An 18,826-nucleotide genomic window follows, 5' to 3' on the forward strand; every position below is an offset into this window, starting at 1 on the left:
TGTGCCATGAACTGAGTCCAATTCATTTTTTATCTCATATGGAATTAAACCCTTTAAATGAAAATGTTTGATTACCGCTCTGAACTCGTTTTTTTCCCATTTTTCTTAACGAACAATTTTTTTTTTTTCAATTGGTTATAAAAACACGTAAACTCAGAAGATGTGGACTGTGACTGCACCATATATCTAGTCGGGAGTTGTGCTGACTGAAAACAGATAATTTGGAGCGATTCGCGCGCCATATGTTGGTCATTCTAAGGACTTATTGAACTACCCTCGTATAATACAACTTCGGTGTCTCAATCATCTGCGCAGATTTGATTATCATGGTAGTTGTTATATTCATTAAACATATATTTGATTAATTATCTTTGGTATTGTAATTGGCAAATAATTCTTAGGTCAAATTTGTAATGTCTATGGCATTAGCCATTAATTAATGATTAATTTTTGATTAAGATCCTGGATCTTTGTAATAAATATTCAATAATTAATCGCCAATATCAAATATAATTAAAACTATGTTTATTAGTTTTTGTTTGCAATCTTCTGAAATGTACATTTTGTTTAAAATTGTTTCAAATCTTCACGAGTTTTAAAATTCTTGGAAGCTTTACAAGTTTTAAATTATTTTTGAATCTTCTCAAAACTTCCAAATATCTCTTAAACTTACTTGAATTTTTCTACAATTTTATAATCTTCCGAAATGAAAAAATGATGCTTTAAAATCTTTTATATTCTTTCTTGCAATTCTTAAGAAGCTTCTCGAACTTTTGTACGAAATCTTCAAAAATTTATATTTTGTTTCAAATTTAAAAAAATGTTTTGAAGTTTGCAACTATTTTTTAATCTTTTTAGAATATCTAAATATTTCTTAACATTACTCGCATTTTTCATAAATCTTCTAATCGTTCAAAATAAAAAAAAAAACAATATGAAATGTTTTGAAATAATTTTTCATTTTCTTTAAAATTGACTTTTGAAAATAAAAAAATCATTAAAAATTTTCCCAGGAATCTTAAGATTAATTTTTTTTGAATCCTTGTAAAATTATTAAAAACCTTAAAGATACAAGGATTAAAATTAATTCTTTAAAGTAAAATATAGATAATTTGTATTTGTCCTAGAAATCTTATTGCCGGTAACGGTAATTTTATTGTTAGGGGTATACCAATATTCCTGTAATTCAGATATTGTAAGTTTTTGTGCATCATAATTTAATTTCTCCCAGTCTTTAAAAGTGAGAAAAAGTTTGCAAATTATAGTGCCATGACAAAATGTTCAGAACCGAATTATTTTCTATTTTAAAAAAAATCTCTCAAAATTAAGATTTTCTCTGCAATATATAATGTTTATAACTGTTTAGATATAGATTTTATCATGAAATAAAATGACTTTTAGAAATTATGATTGAAAAAATGTATGGTACATAAAATTTATAATCTGGATTAGTAGATAAACTGAAAAAGTCACTAAAAGTCCTGTTCACGCAGAATCACAACCAAAATAAAAAGTCATATGTGAGATCTCGTGATTACAACTTTTTACGAAAATGATACACATTCAAATTTATTTGTCTTGTTATCACGATTAATAACAAGTGGTGCATTTTCCAAAACTTTAACTTTTATTTCAGACTCAATTGTTATTTCTGTGCAATATTTTCTTCATGAATCAGACTTGATTACTGAAAATAGAATTAGTCAAATCAACAACAGAAACGCCCCCAGAAAACTCCCACATTGACATTCTAATCAATCTTTTTAATAATAATTCCATTATAGAATGAATTCACAATAGAACTTCAATCAAAAAGGTTTTCAATGACATAATCACATTTTGGTTATTTCTTTTTTCACCTTAGAACTATTTAAATGCAATTCACAAAGACAAACACGATGAATCAATTTTAATTGCAGTGTTTACATTTCTTTCAAAATGGATGGCATTCATGCATGCAATAACGGGTTGAAACGTTTCAATAAAGTTATTTACGTGAGTTCAAAACTGAAAAGCGATCACACGAACATTGTTAGGTCGTTCCCATATTAGTCATACATGATTTAATGAGCACCTAACATCAGAAGGGAGACAATGCTAGTCAGCGAAAGACCCAGCAATGAATAGAGCAAACCTGGGAGTAAAGGCGATTCCAATTTGGAAATGCAATGAACTCTTTTATATTCAAATTAAAATTACAGGCAATTGATCACATTTTCCCAAACACCCAAATCAATCATCAAAAATATTATTTGTAGTACTAAATATTAAAAACGAAAAGTTCAAAATCTTAGTTATCTACATTAAAATCAATGGCATTTCACTGAGAATCAGCCACAAACTTCTAGCTATTTGAATCAATAAAAATTCACTGAGAATCAGTGACTATTTACTGAAATTCTAATATTTTTTATTGTCTTCACGCAGTAGGAAGTTGCTCAACTTTCCGTGAAAATAATAATTCTGTAAATCTTTCTAAATCTTTTTAAATATTTTCTTCAAATTAATGTTTTAAAATAAAAAATTGTTTTCAATTTTTCTAGTTTTTTTGTTTAATTTGAAATATTACCTTTATAATTACTGATTTTAAATGAAGTAATTAAAGTAATTGTTACTTTACTAAATAAAAAAATTTCTAATTGAATGGTTTTAAGACGGAATATTTTATCCTAAACTAATATTTGAAATTTAATAAAGCATTTAATTGTAAATATATTATTTTGAAGTTATTTTTATATTAAAAATAGTTTGTTAAGTTTCAATCGGGCGTTTACATTCGTTTAACTAATAGGACTTTCCAATTAAAATAGTTTAATTTTTAATGTTATTATCTGGAAATTCTAAAACTGTGAACTAAATACTAAATATTATTTCATTTTTAATCTTTAAAGTACAGTTTAATTTAAAAAATAATTAATAATTGGAGAGTTCAAAGTTTAAAAACATTTTTTTTTAAATTTCAGAATCCAAAAATGAAATAGAGTTAGAGGACCTTTTTTTAAAAAACATTCATATTTTGTAAAAAATCTGTGGAGTTCAGTTTTGTTGGAAATTCTTTCAGATTGTGCATCTTCAGATTTGCTTGAAGTTCTGAACGTTCAAATAAACGAATTTTTATTGGAAATAATATATTTATTAAAGCAAAATTATAATGCATTTTTTTGTAGTTGGAACATTATTTCTGGATAAAATAGAATTGGAAAACAAATTTCGTACAATTGAATCTTCGGAATTTCAGATGTATGTTTAAAATATTAACAAAATTTTTAAATGCTTTATAAAAAAATCCATATAAACAATCATTTTTCATATACTTACAACAGCCAGCGAACTTGTGTGAAATTGTTTACAAGAATCGTTTAAATAATATTTTTGAAACGAATATATTGCACGTAGGATTTTGGAAACATAAGAATTAAAATCTATCTTCCTAAACATTTACACACAATTTTTTAGATTTTTCTGACAGCTATATGTATGGGAAGAAAATTTTTTTTTTTTTTTTTTTTTTTTTTTTTTTTTTTTTTTTTTTTTTTTTTTTTTTTTTTTTTACAAAATATGAATGTCTAGAAAAGTGCTCTTGCACCACTCTGTCATTGTGGATTCTGAAATAAAAAAAAGGTTTTACTTTGAACTATCCAATTTAAAAATACAATAGCGAAAACTCGATAGCACAATGCTAATTAACAAATTCATATCTCGTAAACTATTTATTTTACGATATTGGCTCAGGGCTCATTTTGAAGCTTATTGAATGCCCTAGAAACAAAGTTCTAAACACTTTTTACCTATCACTTAATCGAAAGGAACAATGCAAACAAACATGTTAAGAAGATATTGCAATTTGGTGTTTTTTTTTGTAATAACAAAAAATTGATTAAGAATTCCGCCTCAAACTTTTCAGCGCTTAAAAACAACGTATGCAAATATTTTATAGCATTGTTCTCACTGCTAATTTGTACTAGCAGAAATCCTAATTTGACTATACTCCGTAGGCACAAAACTTATGTTGACTCAACGTTTTTTCTGCTGAGGCTTCGATTTTTGCAAAAAACATAGTATTTACAAGTGACTGCAAGTTTTGTTAGTGAAAGGAGGGGAATAGGGTTCAACGCTTGAAAAAAATCGATAGTGGCAAGTATACGCGCGTATTACAAACCCCGTCGGCGTGAGGGAGCGTTTACACCACAAAACCTTCGTCGATCAATATAACACCCATGGGGTGGCCCATAGTCAATGGCTGCGCTGCACGTGATACACCCCCGAAAATGAAAGTGCACGTGATGTTTGTCCCTTGAAATAGGAAGTGTTTAAGACGTCGGAATCGTGCTCGAGTCACGGACACATCCGAAATCATTGTCCCTTTTTTTTCTTTGTCATTTTTTTTTTAAATTACCTCTAACTTCTTTGATCTCTTCTTCATCCAACATCTCTGACGATGTGAAAATAGGAATATTTCTTCCTTCCAAAAAGCTTTTTGTCACGCTAAGGATATTACAAAAAAGTATAACATTCTTTAGTGATGTAGCATTCGAGATTTAATGTAGCATGAAATTTATTTAAATCCGATAATAAAAACTTGTGCTTGACACGCTACCAGTCAAAAGTAACGCGTCCCTGCCTTAAGATTTGTAACGCGTTACCGTTACCATTAATTTCTTCAAAAAATAACGCGTTACACGTACTAAAAAACTAAAGCGTTACCTTGGTATTACTTTTTTGTTTACTGTTTTGTTTTGCAAGATATAAAAAAAGAGCGAGTGGCATTTTTTGTAGAACTTTTAAGCACGTGTAAACTTTTTTGTTGAAATGTGTTTGTATCACAGTGTATACCCGAGATATTTGTTATCTGAAGTTAGATAAAAACGTTGCAAACAATTAAAAAATACAATTTTATCTTTCATCCAGTAATTTTTATCCACCTCCCGATAAAAATTATCCGACATGGGATATTTGTAGTTTCCAATTGGTTGGACAATTTTTATCTAACTTCAGGCAAAAAATATATCTGGGATTTACTGTGATGTATCTTTCGTTGTTTCCGAGAAAAATGAAATAATTTGATTTAGGAACAAAAAAAAATGCCCTTGACCATACGAAAATGACTTAAATCGCATAAAACTCACAGGATGGATTTTTTTAGCGAACGTCAAAACTAAAAAAGCTAGCAAAAAATACAAGTGTAGTTTTTTGTTTTAATTTTAAGCGAATCGTCGTCACTTTGTTAATTCTAAAAGTTTTTAAAATTTTCCGAAGGGCTGCGAAATTGGACAACAGAAATCACCAGAATTCAAAAAGAAAATTGAAATATCTAAATTAGGGTAAAAATATAAAAATTTTATAGAAGAAAATTGTGATTTAAAAAAATGGATATCAAAATTTAATTTGGAAATATACTTGTCGGCTAATTTCCTCTAAAAAATAACATATTTTGTCCTTGACAGATTTGTTTCACGAAACGTATTTGACCTGTTTCTTAAATGTGAGCATTTATAAAATGATCCAAAATATTTACAGGTTTGGAAAACGCTTTTTAAAAAGGTAATTTATTAACTTTTTTATGAATCTGGTCATATTTTGGATTTGCAAGTAATATTGAAGCTTCGTAAATATACTTTTTTAATTTTAATAAGAAATTTAAAAAAAAAATTAGATTAAGACATATGACAATAATGAAGATTTTGAACACAAATAATTTTGTACAGCTTTCGAATGTAAAAAATCTCTATCCTAATGAGAAGCATAAGATATTCTCCGACTTTTAAATATTTGAAGAGAAGTGAAGTTCCCTCTACCAAAATCAGAATTATAATTATTTTAAAAATTTTTTCGTTTGAAAGTAAAAATTATAACTGTTTACGAAAATTCCTTAGTTCAAATTTTACATTATTTCACGGTTTTCCCCGATGAAAATACTCCAATATGTGTATTAAAACATATAATTGGCTTTGAAACCACTGATGGAATGTAACCAGACGTACCTCGGTGCATGAATGGTTGCATAGCCGCAGGCTCGGGAGAGAGAAAATAACTTTCAAAATATCACGCTGAAATTGTTAATCCAGATTCAACAAAGAATAAAAGTCATTTACAGCTGGTGAGAAAATATTATTATTGGTTGATTGCCAAAAAAATGGAACACTTGGAATCCTAGTCATTTTCCATTGTTCCTTTGAATAATAATTTTTTTCTAAAATTATCTCAGTAAACTACTTATATCAAAGCATACAATATGTCTTATCACGCACCCTATGACCTGCCCAAACCTAAACCTTTTTAATGAAAAATTGCTAAATGATATAAGACTATTTCTTAAATATTTAAAATTCATAAATATCACTTATATATGTATTGTGTTAAAATCTCAAAAGTTTTCTTTTAATCAGGCTGCGTTGCTATTTTTTTAGGATATAACTCAAAAATAATTATTTAAACTATTCATTATACGGATAACAATGGTTAATTTTTAAACAGTGAATAATGATCACTATTTTTGTTTAATATTTTTTATAAAATGTCCTGTAACGCTCTATATTAATTTAGCATAATGTAAAATGAGATGTTATTTTGAAACGTTGGAGTCAAAATTCCTGAATTTTCAAAACATATTCTGGGTGCTTTGGACATTTTTTTGTATTCGAAAATTTTATCGCCTAAAATCAATTGTTTGCAAAATTTGTATTCTACTTTAGATAAAAAAATATCTTTCGAATTTACTGTGATTACTTTTTTGCTAACACTGTTTATTTTCATCTGTATTTAGAACACTGGATAAACACTGACATTGGCCCCATTCCATATCACGGAATTAATATTGAGGCCTTACAATCAGCGATTCTGGAACTGGAAATTCTGGCAGAATTTCAAGTCTCATCGTCGACTTACCCCTTATCGGAAGCCGACAGGGATTGTGACTAGTTCCGGCTCGGAGATTGTTCATTATTGTCAAATAGTATTATATTCAAGCTCCCTGAAACGTAATTATTAATACCCAATTGTGGAGATTCCTTTCAAGTATTAATATGATGTGAATCAAATCCGATTTTATTTAAAACTTAGCACAATTTCCACTTTGAACAAATTAAATTTAAAAAAATTTCTCATTTTTAAAGATTTTGATAAGAATGTAGTAGTCTTTAAAACGAGTCGCAGCAAAAGCAGTTGTTTCTCACCTGACCTTTGCTAATTTTATTTAGCACTAGACTTGGTATTCACCTATTTCGAAATCAAATTCGAAGCTAGTATTCAAAACTTATCTTTGACTTTTAACATTTGCAAAGGGCAATCAACATGCATATTCCTAAAAAAAAAGCACAAAACTTTCTACGAAAAGTATTTTCACGATCTACTTTGAATTTTAAACCCCGCAAAAATACAAAGGAACTTTAACTACTGAATTCAGCTTCCTTCCCTTATTTTGCATATCAAAAAGTCTCTTTCAACTTTATAAATTCTTCTCAGAGAAAGCTCGCTCAATTTGCTTGTTTTGTTTAAACTAGAATTTGTTTCTGCCTTCCTTGTTCAGAAACTGGAAATATTTGGTTGAAAAAGTCTTTATCAAGAGAAAACATTATATTTGTAGTTCGTGCGACTCTAAAATTTGTCTAGCAGTTTAGATGCAATTACACGTGTGACGACTATTGATTGCAGAAAGCGTCCTGGAGAAGGGATGAGAAAAAGAGGGGGCTGATAAAATGTTCTGTCATACCGAGGTGCATCTGTTACTCTCGACTCTCGAACCTCGAAATATTCTCATTTTTATCCTGACACTAGCTGGTATTGCCCAGATGGCCAAAAAACCTAATTTTCAAAACTCCCTGACTTTTCACTGATGTTTTCCAAACCAAATTTTCTATCATGAAACAAGGATTTTTAAATCGAAAAGCACGAATTTTCAAACAAGAAGATTAATTTTCTACCAAGAGACGATTTTTCAATCAAATACAGGGATTTTCAATTGAAAAATATAAATTTGTAATCGAGAATGGAAAATTTTTTGAGGATTAGGTAAAATATCTATCCATAATTTACAAGAACAGAAAAGTCTAACTTTCAGTAAAAAAAAAATAATTTTCAACCAAATGGTCGAATTTTTAATCAAAAAGATTAATTTTAACATAAATTTCTGAATTTTCCAAAATAAAAAATTAACTTTTAACTAAAAAGTTGAAGATTTTTACTAAAAAGACGAATTTTCAACAACAAGAAATGAATTTTCAGCCGGAAATAGAAAAGTTACATTTTCAATTAAAAAAATTAATCTGAAACTAAGAAATAAAAATTGCAACAAAATATTTAAACTACAACCAAGAGATGAATCATAAAAAAAAATATATTAAACAAATCAGTTAGCCTTTTTTAAAGCGAATATTCAACCAAAAAAGACGAAATTTTAACAAAATAGTTGAATCCTCAGCCAAAGAAGATTAATTTTAAACCAAACCGTTGCAATTTTTATACAAAAAGAGATGAAATTGCTATTAAGACAGGTGAATTTTTAAACCAAGAAGAGGAATTTTCAAAAAAGTAGTCCAATTTTCAACCAAGAAGGACTTCAGTTGATTGATCAAAACCAAAATATGAATTTTAAACCAGAAGTTAATTTTTTACAATAATAGTTGAATTGAAAAAAAAATATTTTTCAAAAAAACAGTCGAAATTTCAAAATCAATGCTTCAAAAATAACATTCAATTCTTTCTCTGGAACACAATGCTCGATGAAACTGATTTTAAACCCAGTTATCCCAATCACTAATCTAATCTGCGGTACACAGAACTGGTTTCAATCCAAATTTCATAACGTTTCTAAACAAATTAAATACTGAAATGGTTTGCAAATTATTATTCAATAGAAAATTCATAATAAACTATAAAAGGTATATTAATGGGTATAGTTGAAACCTTAATTGGTAAGTATTACTTGAAATAGAATAGGCAATTCCGGATGGCCGCAAAACTTAATTTTCTGAATTCCCTGACCAGTTTTTCATTTTCCCCGATCAATAATATTTAAAGTTCAACTGAAAGCAAAAATTCGCATTTTTCTACAGTGGAACAGATCAGAATTCAAATCTCTTAAAATTTGTAAGAAAAATGTATTTATCTCGAAGGTTTTTATAGTTTCTTTTATAAAAATTCCCTGACTTGTCCATGATTTTCATGTTTTCCCTGACTTGCAATCACCCTAAAGTATAATTAAAATATTAAAAAAAAATTTTTTTCAGCATCCACTGCACATTCAAATAATTTCATATCTTTAAATTTGAAATTTAAATTGTATACATAGAGTTCTCCATACGACATGGAACCAAGTTCGGGTGACTCCGTATAAAGAAACAGGTTTCAGCTCTTCTGTATATGGAATCGAGAATATTTTTTGATAGCATGATTTTTTGCAAGGAAATAAACAAACGTAGTGTTCTCCAACACGTAATAAAAGATTAACAAATTTTACAAAAAAAGTAAATATTGCAGAGCATTCCATAAAATTTAAATACATGCTGTGAAACAATCTGTTTTTGTTTATTTAATCACCAAACGTAAAAAATCAGGCTTTTAAAAAATAGACTGATTGTCAATTGTAATTTATTATACAAAAGATGATTTTTCATTTCTTATTTATATGACAATAGAGAATAATGTTTAAAAAAGCAATTTCCACTTACATTATCCGGATTGTACCATGAACAATAGTCCAAGCGAAAAAATGGTAAAAAAATGAAATTTTCTCCAAAAGAAAAAATGTACCGTTTTTTGAATTAAGATTTATAAAATATAATACTATCCAAGAGATGTAAAAGAAAAATTTGAAATTAATTTAAATGTGCGTGAGAACGTTTACACGGACAATTTTGGTCAAATTTGAAACATTTCTGGTAATCGAAAATTATTTTAAAAACTTCATTTTTACACGTCTTGGATAATATGGTTTAAAGTTCCAAGTCAAAAAGCGGCAATATTTTTTTCTTTTAGTAGAAAATTTATATTTTGTTGAAAAATTTATTTTCTAGTTCGAATTATTTTTTATGGTACAATTTGTATAAATATAACTTGTTTATTTAAATATTATTCTATCTTGTGATATGAATAAAAAATGATTAACAAAATAAAAATTCGTTTTACTTAGACGTTTGCAACCTAGATATGATATGTAATACGCAATTTCAACCTAAAAAATTGGTTGCGAAGGATGCATTGACTTCTTCAAAATTCGCAAAAATTAATAATGGGTGTGTTATTTGGTATGTTGGACAACATATTTAAGTAGGCACTGTTTTACAATGAAATAGAGAAAACTTTCCCAGTTTCCCAGGAGTGATGTATCGTGAGGATCAAAGGAAATGTTGGGACTACCGCTTTTCCTGTTAAAATAATGTTTTGACAGAAGACGGTGGCTCGGAAAAGAAACGTGAGGAAAAATGACAGATTTTGTGAGGACATGACCCTTTATAATAGATCCCATAATGTAAGCGACCGCACGTTCAAATATGGTAGTTCTATATAGCCAATCATATCTACAAAAGAAAATCTGTAACACTTGTCAAAATGTCATTTTTTCTCCTATCAGGACTATTTTGTCTGGACAAGTGATGTGGACTTTGGGTTGTAATTTTTTCTTAGAATATTCTCTGATAAATGAAATCAATGTGTGACACGCCACAAGATTCTTTCTCGAAACAAGCATATTAAAAGATTCTATTTCTCCGAGATAACATTTTTTCATTATTGTACAAACCGAAATATACAATCGTCCTTTTAAATTACTTCTCAAAATATTCAATAGATAATCATAATGTAATTTAATACCCAATCATTCTTGATCTGCCCTGAAGATCCTAACTCTCCTGAAATAATCAACTTTCATTTCCTTCTAAAAACTCTTAACGACAACTGTTTTCAGTTTCCAAGACCGTAAAAGAGAAGATAACAGGATAATCTTCTTCAGCAACTTTCATTCGCAAACTTAGAGTGCAATAAAATATGGCAACAAAGGAATTCCGATTGATAATAATAGAACGTTCATTGGCTCTGATTTTTGCTTCAGCAAAAACTGTCTGCGAATCCGGATTTAAGGAATTTACTTTTTATCGAGAGTCGAGAGTCATCCCGATCAATGTTTGAGGGGCTGATGCTTGGGGATTTATAAAGAGGCAATGAAAATTGAAGATTCCTTTTCAAGAAATAGCTTGAGTCGATTTGCCCACGTGAGATAAGAACGTGGTGCTGGGTGTAGTCACTGGAGCATTTTGTAGGTTAGGTTTCGACCCACGTTCAGCTACTTTCTTGGACCCGGAGACGTATGTCTGTCTATGCGACAAAAGCAGGTCTCAACACTTTCAATCTCACATCCACGCATATTATCTGCATACCGCATAATAAATGTGAACTGTAACTGTATAGGTATTCGACCTTCCGCTCCAATCATTCTACTTTAAGCTCCAATCACCAGGCGATTAAACCCATTTTACTAATTAGGAATTTGTTATTGTCATAATGGAAAGACGTCAATTCTGATTGCATTTAAAAAACACAAAATTTCTATTAGTAATACAGCATTTTTCAGACATGTGTCAATTTCATTAGAAACAATTTTAAATCATCATCTGATTAAAGATTCAGAGTAATATTTAAACTTTTGAGGTATACAAATGTTTCTTTAAATTTATAATTCCAGTCGAATTTCTAATTTTGAATATATATACCATGAATAAGCAAAGGAAAAATACTGAAACTGATGGTTAATTTACATGTCTGTGCTGCTCGTTAATAGCCCTCATTATTTTCATTCTTCACCCATCACGTTACTGTACCTAGCGTGACTTTTCGACTTAACAATTAGAGACTAAATCATAAAGTGTTCTTGTCAGGAGAAGACAGCTTTTCCACTTTTCTTGTAAAAACTTGTTATTTTTATTACAAAAATACAAAGAAAAAAAATACATGAGAACTCACATTAATAATAATTTGTCACACTTTCTACGACACTTGTTAATTGTTCAATCGATATTTATAAATATATGCTAATATGTAAAGGATAATGATTCATCAATAACCAATGGAATGAAATAAAATAAAGTAACATATTGAAAAAGTTTACTAAATAATAAGAATTGATAAGCTAGGAATTTAATAATTTTAAATATTATCTCGCTATATTATAAAAGTATCTCGCTACCACTGATGCTATTTGAAGAATCGATTATTGTTTTAGAAATCCAATTTGTATTTTTTTTTGTAAGCAAAGAGTACTTGGAAAAGACTCAGTTGATTCTTTTAAAATTTGTCTATGTGCTTTTAGGACAATTAGCTTTTAAGATAAATTTACCGAAAAAGTGTCACTTATTTTTTTTGAAATGTAATAAGCAGGGCTTTTTTTAGAACAAACGTGCCGGAAAAGCACCAACTAGTTTTTTTTAGTATGTCGATAAGTTCCATTAAATTTTTTTCTAAATTTTTACAAGTACCGATGGGAATTATGTCCCAAGAAGTACTGCTGAAATGGGACTAAAATACCAAAAAATTCCCCAATTCATAGAGACTTTTAGAATAAAAATACCGGAGAAGTCATTATTAATTTTGTTAGTGGAAACTTTTTAAGGATTTTTGCAATTAAGATATTATTTAGTACTTGTAAAGATTTCAAAAATAATTCAAAACCAGGTTTTCTGTGCTTTTGTGATAAACAAAAGACCGGCTAGGAAATTTAATTAGACATATTTGGAACTTTTTTTACTCGACTCATATTTCATCAATACTTTTTGGGATATAAATATTATGAGCACTCGAAAAAATTAAAAAAATATATAATTGATCTTTTCTAGCACTTTTTACCTACAATTATTTAGGATGAATAAAAATGTACAGAAAATTAATAGGAACTTTTCCCGTACTTTTTTAAAAAAAAGTTCTGTCAAATAAGACACATTTTGAACATTTTTGGATACTTTAGTTCAATTTTAGGAGAACCTTTCTAGAACTTGAGTATTGTGAAAATAATAAATAAATAAATAGGATAGAATAAAATCCGGGACTTATGTCAACAAAAAATTACTGTTAAAGCGGGACATATTTTAATCTTTTAAAAATTATAAGAAAAGTTTGTACTTGTTTCATATTAACTGAAATATGCTACTCTAAAAGAAAAGATAGACTCGGTGTTTACATTACCCCGTGTTCCACTTTACCATTACCATATTAGAAGTTTAAAGAAATATAAGCAATTTAAACTTTGAAGCCATTCAAATTAATAGAATTTTCAAATTGAATGGACTTATCGATGGACTTAGCACCGTTTAGTTTTCCCTATATGGTATTATAAATAAATTTAGTATATAAATAGTTAATAAAATATCATGTGAAATCCATATTATATAACAGAAAAAGGAACATTTTCAATATAAGTACATTTTTTAAATTTGATAATGATAGTTAAATACTAATTAGTTAGGTTAGTGTGAATTCTTTAAATTTTTTAAATACTTGTATTTCATCACAAACTGGACTTAGCACTGTTTAACTTTCCCTGACAAAATTTATTTTATGATTTCAGGGGATAAGATTAACTAAATCTATTCATCTATTTTTCTTTTCAAAATACTAGTGCTGACAACCTTTACTGTTCAAGGAAAAGACACATGATACAAATATTTGCACTTTACGGTCGTTACTTCTATAAAAAAATCCAATTTTTGCACTTTATGAAACTGAGAATGTCACTGTTAGGTCGGAAAATAATATAAATTGTATTTCGGAAACTACATTCATTAAGAAAGTTTTACTTAAAGTAGATTTTTTGGTCACTTGAAAACTAACGTGGGATTTGTGTACTTCTTAACTTTCCTTATAATCACAGTATATTTCACAGTAAAACCTATAATAAGACTAGACAGTAAAAATCTAACATTTCCGATTCTAAAGAGACGTTTAGATCCTTGGAAAACGTAAGTGCGCCAAGAGCAAAGAATGCTCATTTGCAGGTAGAACAATGTGGCTTTGTTATAACTAATTACAGCACATGTCACCGGAAGAAAACATTTTTTTTCTATTTAGCGATACTCACCGTTTAAAAAATCTCTCTTTGAAGCTCGTCTCTTATCTTCTCAATGCGCACAATCCCCGAGACTTCATTGAACTAAACTAAATCAAACTAGTACGTTTCAACGGTCACCAATATCAGCATCGCGAACAAAGCGACGACGCGACATCCTCCAGGGAATTTTCACCGGCGATGTTCCAATTTTATCACACGCTTACAATGTCACGTCTTCACACCAAACCATGCGCGGTCATTTTAAATTTCGTCTATAACAGTTCGAAACAAAGATAGATAGTTTTAAATTTGTTTTCCAAATTTAATAACCTTTGCCAAATAAAAATAATAAGCCACTATTTACTTTCTTACAGAGCGAGACAAAGAATCACTGTCGCGGGAACACGTTTCATCCTAAACTGAAGGAGTCCTTTCCGCCATTTTCACTCTTCACATCTCACCCACCATTCACAAAAAGTACTCCACAAGGATTTTATAAAGGGGACAAAAAAAGAATTGTAGAAAAAAAGTGGCATAAACAAAAATTCATTTTTTAACACACATGTGTCGGTATGTGATTACTGCGCATGCTCGTAATTAATGTGCTATGATGTACCTCATATGTAGAATCTCGCACTTTAATTTCTGATACCATTATGTCTAAAACATCTTCAATTCACTTTGAATAATTAATTCTCGGGTCCAGAAGCAACCCAGGGACGGTAAACACTAATTTCCCTAGGAAAATAATTACTTTCGAGAGTGGAGATTAATTTTCCGAGGGGCAAAGTCTATTATTTTCAGATGGCGTGAAATTGAGCGTATGTGTGGATACATGCGTGTGGATGTGTATACGAGTGAGTGCGCTCTGGTAAAGAGGGCAGACTAGAGTCAGAGGCATGAGAGTGAAATTTCTGGAAGTGTGTGAAAATGTGTGTATTGTGGAGTAGCTGGGCAGCAACTTTTCGCGAAGCTTAGTGAATGAGATGGAGAAGCACTAGGAAAGTACGAATCGTTAGGGGGTACTGTGTGCGTGAACGTGTACGAGGAGAGGCTCCACTCTTCCGTCGAAATCGCGTCGGTTCTGCGCCGTCGGGACGCCCAGCGTCCCGAACATCCCTTTGTACCGACACTTTTCCCACTTGGAAACGCGCACCGAATCTCCGTGACCATGACTACGACTTGCACATGTGAGACTGTATCTCGCTCGCATTTTTTAGATTGAGATGGTTTTACTTTTTTTGGTGAAAAAAAAAGTGCGAGCAAGTTTGACGGTTTAATGGGGAGGAAAAGGAGAACATTTTTTCTAGTACTTGCTGTGATTTGGAAAATTCTTTAGCGGAATTACAGAGTCTAATACAAATTTAGTGTACTAACAGTTTTCGATTCGAATAAGTATTAAAAACTGAACTGCAAATTAAGAAATTGAAAATGGAACAATTCCAAATTTGAAGGGATTCAAATTATATATTAAAACGTACAAAATTGATCATTTTAAATTCAGTCAGTTTATAATAATGTCGAGAATAATATCCAAAGTACGCCCAGTATTAATAAATAACTGGGAGAGTATAACACATTTAAAATTGCGCAAGCTTGCCAGTAGAATGACTAGCACACCAGGTTCGATAAATTCAAATTCGATTAGTTTTAAATTTCTGAGAATTTTGAGCTATCAAATTGTAAACCGGAAATTAACATTCAGAACTGTAACTTTTCAAATTTGTATTTGTAATTGAAATGTACAAAAATTCTATTGGGATCCCAGATAAAAGTCCCGCTAAAATACTAGGTATGAGAAAAACCAGTACTTACGTACCAAATGTTCATAAGCATTTTTTTTAGTCCACTTAGGTACAAAAATACTAAACAAGTTTCATTTGATTTTTTTTCGAAATTTTCACAAGTGTTTATGGGACTTTTCTAGTACAAAAGTATCGAAAAAATCCCGCATAATTGATTTATTTTAATTATAAGCGGGACTTTCTAAGACAAAATTACCAGAAAAGTCTCAATTTTTTTGCGAAGAAATCCCACTTTTTTATTTTACTGAGCAGTCCTTTTTTAGGACAAAATTACCGGAAAGGGTTTACTTTATTTGTTTTCGAAATTTGTAGCCATACAAGTGTTAAGGTGATTTATGATCCAAAAAATTACTGCTGAAATAGGAATAAAGTACCAACAAAGTTCAAAATATATTCCGTTTCCCCAGGACTTTTTAACGACGTAAGTGCCGAAAAAGTCTTTCTTAATTTTATTCTTAGTAGAAATTATTTAGGAAGTCAGACTTTTCCGATACTTTTGTCCTAAAAAAAGTTCTGCTGAAAAAATTAAGTGGGACTTTTTAGCTACTTTGTTCCTAAAAAATTCGAGCTAATAAAATTAAGTGAGACTTTTTCGATAATTTTGTCCTAAGAATTGGTGATACAAATAAAAGAAAAAATAAATAAATTAGGTGGGACTTTTTGATATTTTCTTCTCATAAAAGTTCCATCAGCACATGAAAAAATATAAAATGGAACTTTTTTAGTCAAGGGACGTCTAGAGATATTCAAGAGATTCCAAATCATTTCAAGAGATTAACAAAAATTCTCAAGATTTCAAGAGATTTCAAAACTTATATTAACATATTAACGATATATTAACATATTAAGGACATTTTTTTTGCAATAAATCAGTTTTCCACGAAATTGTGGCAAATTACTATTCATACAATGGTCCCTTTAGTAGGGAATCATTCATGAGATTTAAAAAAAAACCAACTCGGATAATCTCCTTTTAAGTTTTCAAAACTGCATTTTAAATTCTTTAAATATAAAATGTACAATTGAAAATTAAAATCCAAAATGAATAATTTTATAAATTCAAGATTTAAAAATTTCGCATTGTAAACTCAATAATTTCACAATTGAAAAAGTTAATAATTGATCTTAAGGTTTAAAAAAATGTTGAAATCAAATTTATATTAAATTGCATTATATAATGTATTTGGATAGTTTTTTCTTCTAAAAATTTGTAAAATTTTTGGTCGAAAAATAAGTTCACTGTTTGTTTTTTTCTGTCTCAGAAAATTCCCGCCCATTTCCCGGTTTCCCGTTCCAGTCGTCACTCTAAATTTTAAATTAAAAAGATTTAAATTTGGCGCATCAGAAAATAAACAATTTTTAATTGGATAATTTTTAATCATAAATCATATATTTTTACAATTTCCTATTTGGTAATCTTTGAGAAATCAGTTGAATATCTGATGATTGAATTTTGTTACCCTTTGAGAAAGGCATAAAATAAAATATCGCTGAGATTCCAATCCCCGTTTTATAGCGACATGCGACTAGCTCAAGGAAACGTATAGTACATAGTCTCTTATCTGTTTCATGTAACACTATCCAATCCGTCCAAGAGTGACAACAAATATTTACATTTTACGATATAGAAAGTTCGAATCCACTTCAACCCTTTCTGTCAGGGAAACCCTCTTTCCGACAGCTCGAGCCTGGATATCACATTTACATATTTCAAGCTCAGGATCACTTCTATCTTGTTAAAATTTTCAATAGGGTACATATATACGCATTATATATGTATATAAATGCATTGTACATGCATGCTAACCCGTAACCACTATATTAGTTCAGACATCTGGTAGTTTTTTTACCGTTTTAACAAAGGTAGGTCTTTTTGCTGATACGACTTATTTAGTGATCCAGATGCGAATTTTAAATTTGCTAGAAATGAGCACTAATTCTGAAAGAATAAACTTCTATTTTAAGTACCCGCTACGATGAGTTATGATCTTTCAAAGTAACCGCATTTTTTAAAAGTTTGTTAAAAATAAAATTCTAAAAATATTTGTTTAAACGTATATGTTCTAAGGACTGATTGTACCACTTAACATGCAGATATTAATGTCGAACATATTAATAAACTAAAAGATTCAAATGTTAAAATCGTCCGAGCGAATGAGAATCGCGCATAGGTATCCTATCTTATCCTTAATTAGAATAGAAAGAATCATCTGATCGATATTTCATACCCCTTATCTGTTTTTCGTTTATGTACGAACATTTAAGTTTTATTTTAAATTTACAAATAAGCTATAAATTAATTCCTTAAATGATCAGAAGCAAGTTAAAACCCGAGATATTTACATTCGTTATTTGACATATTCATAAATTTCATGTATTATTATGAATAATTCAGTTGAACATTTTTAAAGTTACAAATTAACATCTCACTTTTTAATATCTACAGATGTATACTAATAGTTTAGGATTTTCCAAAGTTGATAATTTTTTATCCATTGGTCAGAGCAAATTACGCGTGTTCAGTTTTTATCAAAATAGATCATTTCTGGATAAAGCAACATTAATGAAGCCACCGTAAAAATTGTAGAGCAGGAAATTTTGCGTATTTAAGCATTTTGGTCACATATATGCGTCTGCGATTCTTTAAAAATACCCTTTTTTGTTATACTATTATTAAAATGCGGTTCGCTCTCTGAATAATGCCGCCCTGAATAGTGCCGTTTCACCAAATTTTTCTCGATCGCATCCCCCACCATCGCACTTTCACTTCGAGCACCAGCATTTCAATCCAGTCTCTCTAAATAGTGCCACTCAAATCAATGTTCAAAAACAGACTATGTAAGTATCGGATTAATGCTTTATAGTATTATAAAAATTAATCAATTACTTACCAAATCAGTGCTTGCACAAAAAGATTCGTTTTTGTTGAATGAAAGTCGGAAAAAAACATCCAAAACTGCACACTTCGAACTTGCGGGGGGGGGGGGGGGGG

General features: G+C 29.6%; 1 protein-coding gene across 2 annotated transcripts in view; it reads right to left on the bottom strand.

Annotated features, from left to right (window-relative positions):
* The window catches only part of LOC117174622 (IQ motif and SEC7 domain-containing protein 1), a 187,413-nt gene that overhangs the window by 135,746 nt on the left and 32,841 nt on the right, over positions 1-18,826 (bottom strand). Inside the window, exon 1 of one of the 2 annotated variants that reach the window (XM_033363874.1) lies at positions 14,060-14,253. The exons of the other annotated variant lie outside the window; for it this stretch is intronic. The gene's annotated coding sequence lies outside the window, so the exon portion shown is untranslated. Of the gene's footprint in view, positions 1-14,059; positions 14,254-18,826 lie in introns of those variants that run through there. 2 annotated transcript variants of the gene reach the window in all.

The sequence above is a fragment of the Belonocnema kinseyi genome, chromosome 6 (assembly GCF_010883055.1).
Source record: "Belonocnema kinseyi isolate 2016_QV_RU_SX_M_011 chromosome 6, B_treatae_v1, whole genome shotgun sequence".
In the NCBI taxonomy this organism is placed as follows: Eukaryota; Metazoa; Arthropoda; class Insecta; order Hymenoptera; family Cynipidae; genus Belonocnema; species Belonocnema kinseyi.